The sequence below is a fragment of the Mytilus galloprovincialis genome, chromosome 13, assembly GCF_965363235.1.
Source record: "Mytilus galloprovincialis chromosome 13, xbMytGall1.hap1.1, whole genome shotgun sequence".
Lineage (NCBI taxonomy): Eukaryota > Metazoa > Mollusca > Bivalvia > Mytilida > Mytilidae > Mytilus > Mytilus galloprovincialis.
This window is the reverse complement of record NC_134850.1, coordinates 45,161,558-45,167,774: the sequence shown is the minus strand read 5'-3', so window position 1 is coordinate 45,167,774 and position 6,217 is coordinate 45,161,558.

Here is a 6,217-nt window from a genome sequence, read left to right as displayed (position 1 = left end):
TATGAGCATGTGGAACAGAATCATTTTAGGATTAGACGACATCTAATTCACAATCAAAATGACCACCGAAGACTATCGATGGGCGTGTGACTCGATATACACATGAAACAAGAACATCAATTATATAATAAAAATATTTAATATCGATGTTTTAGATCCATTTCGTTATACATCATCATGATCATGAATTAGATTTTTTCAAATGTTAATCATCTGTTTACCTGTATAACACATACAGGTGTTTAATTTACTTATGGGTTGAATCAGCAGATGAAATACTTCTTCCTGATTTACTGCAAAGTAAAGCATATCACAGAAGGTAATCTGTGAACCTTGTAATCTAAATTACAGTATGGAAAACAAGAATGTGTCCCATGTACACGGATGCCTTATCCGCACTATCAGTTTCTGTGTTCAGTAGACCGTAAAAATGGGATAAAATCTCTAATTTGGCATTAAAATTAGAAAGATCATATCATAGGGAACATGTTTACTAAGTTTAAAGTTGATCGGACTTTAACTTCATCAAAAACTACCTCGACCAAAAACTTTAACCAAAACTTTAACCTGAAACGGGACGATCGGACGGACAGACTAATGAACAAACGGACGTACAGACCAGAAAACATAATGCCCATAAATGTGGCATAAAAATCTGTTACCCTAATAGAATGAATTCTGTCAATATCATGGGTATCAGAATCATATACTATGTCCACATGGTAATGGGTGTCAGAATCACATATAAAATTTAAATAAAAGAACGACGGGAAGGCACATCTGAAACAACAAAAAACTAACAAAAAACTAAAATCACGAAAATACTGAACTCCGGGGAAAATTCAAACGGAAAGTTCCTAATTAAATGACAAAAACAAAAACTCAAACACATCAAACGAATGGATAACAACTGTCATGTTCCCGACTTGGTACAGACATTTTCTTACGTAGAAAATAGTGGATTGAACCTGGTTTTTAAGCAAGCTAAATCTCTCACTTGTATGCCAGTCGCATCAATTCCATTATATTGACAACGATGTGTGAACAAAACAGACAGGTAAATATGACAACAATAGGGGTACAGCAGTCAACATTGCGTTATTATCTTAATCACTATAAAAACAAACAAATATGTAACAAGGAAGCACAAAAAGGCATACCAGAATATAAAATAAAGCAACCTCATTCATTGCCTTTTTTAATACGATTTTGTTAGCCTATATTAAATCCACCCATAAAGGATTGAACGATTTTAAGTACTGGGACCGAATCCTCACCCTGAAGGGCACATGATTCGGTAAACATGAACTCTGGTGTGGGATTCACGTTTGACGTACATCAGTTGATCAGCATGTGAGTGTATTTTAAAACCAAAATCAGGCTAAAGTGTACAGGCAATTATCATTTCATATAATACCTCCTGAGAGTAAATTAACCACATATAAATCAATTGTTCTTTACTGTAAGCTTGCAGCTAGGCAAAACTGTGAAATACTTATATAAATATTATTTTTTGTTTACTATTTTCATATGAACAAAAAGTGTTGTATAAATAGCAGACTATGCAGTACAGACTTTTCTTATTTTTGAAGACCGTACAGTTACCTATAGTTGTTAATTTCTGTGCCATTTGGTCTCTTATGGAGAGAGTTGTCTCATTAGCAATTACACCATATCTTCTTTTTTTATACTTTTAAGTACAACTAGATGTTGTCCTGGGGGACATTCCGCACCTGTTCATTATTTTTTTAATTTCTTGTAAACTATTCAACTCCTAAATTTTAAACAAAACTGAGTCTTAATTGTACTGAAGAGATCTTACTCTGTCTAGTTGATGATTAGTCAGTAAAATTCACATTTTTTTCAAATCACACTTTTTTCTTCAGCTGCTATATCTATGCTTCTATCCAGATATTAAAACAATACATGAAGGTTTACAAATCTAGCATGTCAAAAATATTTACTCCCAATAAATACAGGTTTGGATTCATCATTTCAAAGAACCCTATATATACTCAATTTATGTTCACTACATCAAAAGCATAGCATTCAGAAAATTAGTTTTTACAGAGTACAAACAAACCTACCACAAAATTCTTCTTTACCAAAACAAGAAAAAAAAGAAAAAATGTCATTTATCATTAATATAATAACTTTCAAAAATCTTTAAACTTATCTGTTTTTATCTTCAAAATGTCGAATAATGAACAGTAAATTTCTACCTGTATTTTATACAACTCCTAAATAACTTTTAATCATCAGTGGTGGATCCAGAACTTTTCATAAGGGGCCAGCTCCAGTCATGCTTTAATGATTCCCTATATAATCAACCAATTTTTGGGCCCAGCCACCCCCAACCCCCTGGATCCGCCTATGATCATCATCACTTAGAAAACAGAAATTTTCAAATAAATCTGTCACTCCACTTATTATTGTGAGATAAGACATTAACCATATACTTAGTAAGCTGATAATAGGTGAAAATTATGTATAAAGGCTTAGTGTAATCATATTTTATGCACTATGTAACTAATCATTTCTGTTCACAGGGAAATAACTCATTCACAAACTAGAGGCTCTAAAGAGCCTGTGTCGCTCACCTTGGTCTATGTGAATACTAAACAAAGGACACAGATGGATTCAAGACAAAATCGTGGTTTGGTGATGGTGATGTGTTTGTAGATCTTACTTTACTGAACATTCTTGCTGCTTACAATTATCTCTATCTTTAATGAACTTGACCCAGTAGTTACAGTGGAAAATGTTAGTAAAATTTTACAAATTTTGTGAAATTTGTTAAAAAAATGACTATATAAAGGGCAATAACTCCTTAGGGGTCAATTGACCATTTTGGTCATGTTGACTTCTTTTTAGGTCTTACTTTGCTGTACATTATTGCTGTTTACAATTTATCTCTATCTATAATAATATTCAAGATAATAAAATTGAGAATGGAAATGGGGAATGTGTCAAAGAGACAACAACCCGGCCAAATAAAAAACAACAGCAGAGGGTCACCAACAGGTCTTCAATGTAGCGAGAAATTCCCGCACCCGGAGGCGTCCTTCAGCTGGCCCCTAAACAAATATATACTAGTCCAGTGATAATGAACGCCATACTAATTTCCAAATTGTACACAAGAAACTAAAATTAAAATAATACAAGACTAACAAAGGCCAGAGGCTCCTGACTTGGGACAGGCGCAAAAATGCGGCGGGGTTAAACATGTTTGTGAGATCTCAACCCTCCCCCTATACCTCTAACCAATGTAGAAAAGTAAACGCATAACAATACGCACATTAAAATTCAGTTCAAGAGAAGTCCGAGTCTGATGTCAGAAAATGTAACCAAAGAAAATAAACAAAATGACAATAATACATAAATAACAACAGACTACTAGCAGTTAACTGACATGCCAGCTCCAGACTTCAATTAAACTGACTGAAAGATTATGATTTCATCATATGAACATCAGGCACAATCCTTCCCGTTAGGGGTTTAGTATCATACCATCATAACATATATGAGAAGAACATAACCCGTGTCATAAGTTGAGTTATAAGCCAAAAACTGCATTTTACCCCTATGTTCTATTTTTAGGCGTGGCGGCCATCTTGGTTAGTTGGCCGGGTCACCGGACACATTTTTTAAACTAGATACCCCAATGATGATTGTGGCCAAGTCTGGATTAATTTGGCCCAGTATTTTCAGAGGAGAAGATTTTTGTAAAAGATCACTAAGATTTAAGAAAAATGGTTAAAAATTGACTATAAAGGGCAATAACTCCTAAAGGGTCAACTGACCATTTCGGTCATGTTGACTTATTTGTAAATCTTACTTTGCTGAACATTATTGCTGTTTACAGTTTATCTCTATCTATAATAATATTCAAGATAATAACCAAAAACAGCAAAATTTCCTTAAAATTACCAATTCAGGGGCAGCAACCCAACAACAGGTTGTCCGATTCATCTGAAAATTTCAGGGCAGATAGATCTTGACCTGATAAACAATTTTAGCCCAATCAGATTTGCTCTAAATGCTTTGGTTTTTGAGTTATAAGCCAAAAACTGCATTTTTCCCCTATGTTCTATTTTTAGCCATGGCGGCCATCTTGGTTGCTTGGCCGGGTTACACCACACATTTTTTAAACTAGATACCCCAAAGATGATTATGGCCAAGTTTGGATTAATTTGGCCATGTAGTTTCAGAGGAGAAGATTTTTGTAATAGATTACTAAGATTTACGAAAAATGGTTAAAAATTGACTATAAAGGGCAATAACTCCTAAAGGGGTCAACTGACCATTTCGGTCATGTTGACTTATTTGTAAATCTTACTTTGCTGAACATTATTGCTGTTTACAGTTTATCTTTATCTATAATAATATTCAAGATAATAACCAAAACAGCAAAATTTCCTTAAAATTACATATTCAGGGGCAGCAACCCAACAACGGGTTGTCTGATTCATCTGAAAATTTCAGGGCAGATAGATCTTGACCTGATAAACAATTTTACCCCCAGTCAGATTTGCTCTAAATTCTTTGGTTTTTGAGTTATAAGCCAAAAACTGCATTTTTCCCCTATGTTCTATTTTTAGCCATGGCGGCCATCTTGGTTGGTTGGCGGGGTCACGCCACACATTTTTTAAACTAGATACCCCAATGATGATTGTGGCCAAGTTTGGTTTAATTTGGCCCAGCAGTTTCAGAGGAGAAGATTTTTGTAAAAGTTAACGACGACGGACGACGACAACGGACGACGACGGACGATGACGCCGGACGCAAAGTGATGGGAAAAGCTCACTTGGCCCTTTGGGCCAGGTGAGCTAAAAAGTACCACTTAAGGATATTAGAAAGGGCAATAACTCAACAACGAGAAAAAATAAAATTGTGAAACTTGAACTTGACCATCATTTAGTCTCAGGAAACAACATCTTAAAAAGTTATTCAAAAGGTTTTTCATGCTATTGAAAGGACACTGTTTGGCAGCCGCCCTCCCACCTGCAGTACATCAACAAATCAATGACCGATATTAATTTCAATTATATGGTCATTTTTATAAATTTCCTGCTTACAAAACTTTCAATTTTTCGAAAAAAACTAAGGATTTTCTTATCCCAGGAATAGATTACCTTAGCCATAAGTGGAACAACATTTTGGAATTTTGGGTCCTCAATGCTCTTCAACTTTGTACTGGTTTGGCTTTACAACTTTTTTTATCTGAGCGTCACTGATGAGTCTTATGTAGACAAAACACGCATCTGAGGTATTAAATTATAATCCTGGTACCTTTGATAACTTTATACTTGGAAAATCCACTTAAAAACAGAAGAGGCTCAAGAAAAATTTAAAATGTGATTTCCAACATTTTATGAATATGAGGCTTTAAATGAAATACATGTCGAAAATTTGGAAGTGGTAAATACTGCTGTCCATCCACTGCAACCAGTTGTTTGTTTGTTATGGAATGTGTTTCATAGATTATGACTGTTTTGTTCAAAGGAGTAGGTCCAGTAAGAGCCCATTTTGGCCTCAAAATATCGCAGTTTGATAAACTGATCAAAGTTGATAAAATGTAAACTTTTAGTTATTTATTGAACAGTAGAGTGCTTCTGCTACATAAATATGGGCTATTTTTGACTATACAATGAACATATATCGGGTACTGGCACCTTAAAGTCATGCTAAATTACTGAATTCTTCAAAATTCTAGCATTTTAGTTAAATTTTAGACGGTTTTCGTGTAAAACGAAAGTGGCCGCATTCGTGTTCATCCTTAATATTGAAATGGAAGTTGTATTTTATGATAAAACATAACATATATAAAGGTTGAGGATGAACACGGATGCGGCCACTTTCATTTTGGACAAAAACCATCCGAAAAGTGACATTTTTCGGCATATTTGGTTGATTTTTCATATTTGAGCTTGAATCGGATCGTTTTTAATGACTAAATCACTTCAAATCTTTTACATAAACTAATTGATTCAAATGAAATAGACACTTAAGTGTTTAAAAAGTGGTCAAAATTTTTTGTCAGATGAATCTGAAATTTGAGGCCAAAATCGGTCCTTACCGGACCTACTCCTTTTGTTTACAATACCTTCCTCTTTTCCTTGAATACGAGGTACCAAATTAGACTCATGCATTAGTTTTTACTAACATTACCAATCACAATCACCCCCAGTTTTTGACAGAGTTCATGTTGCCTAGA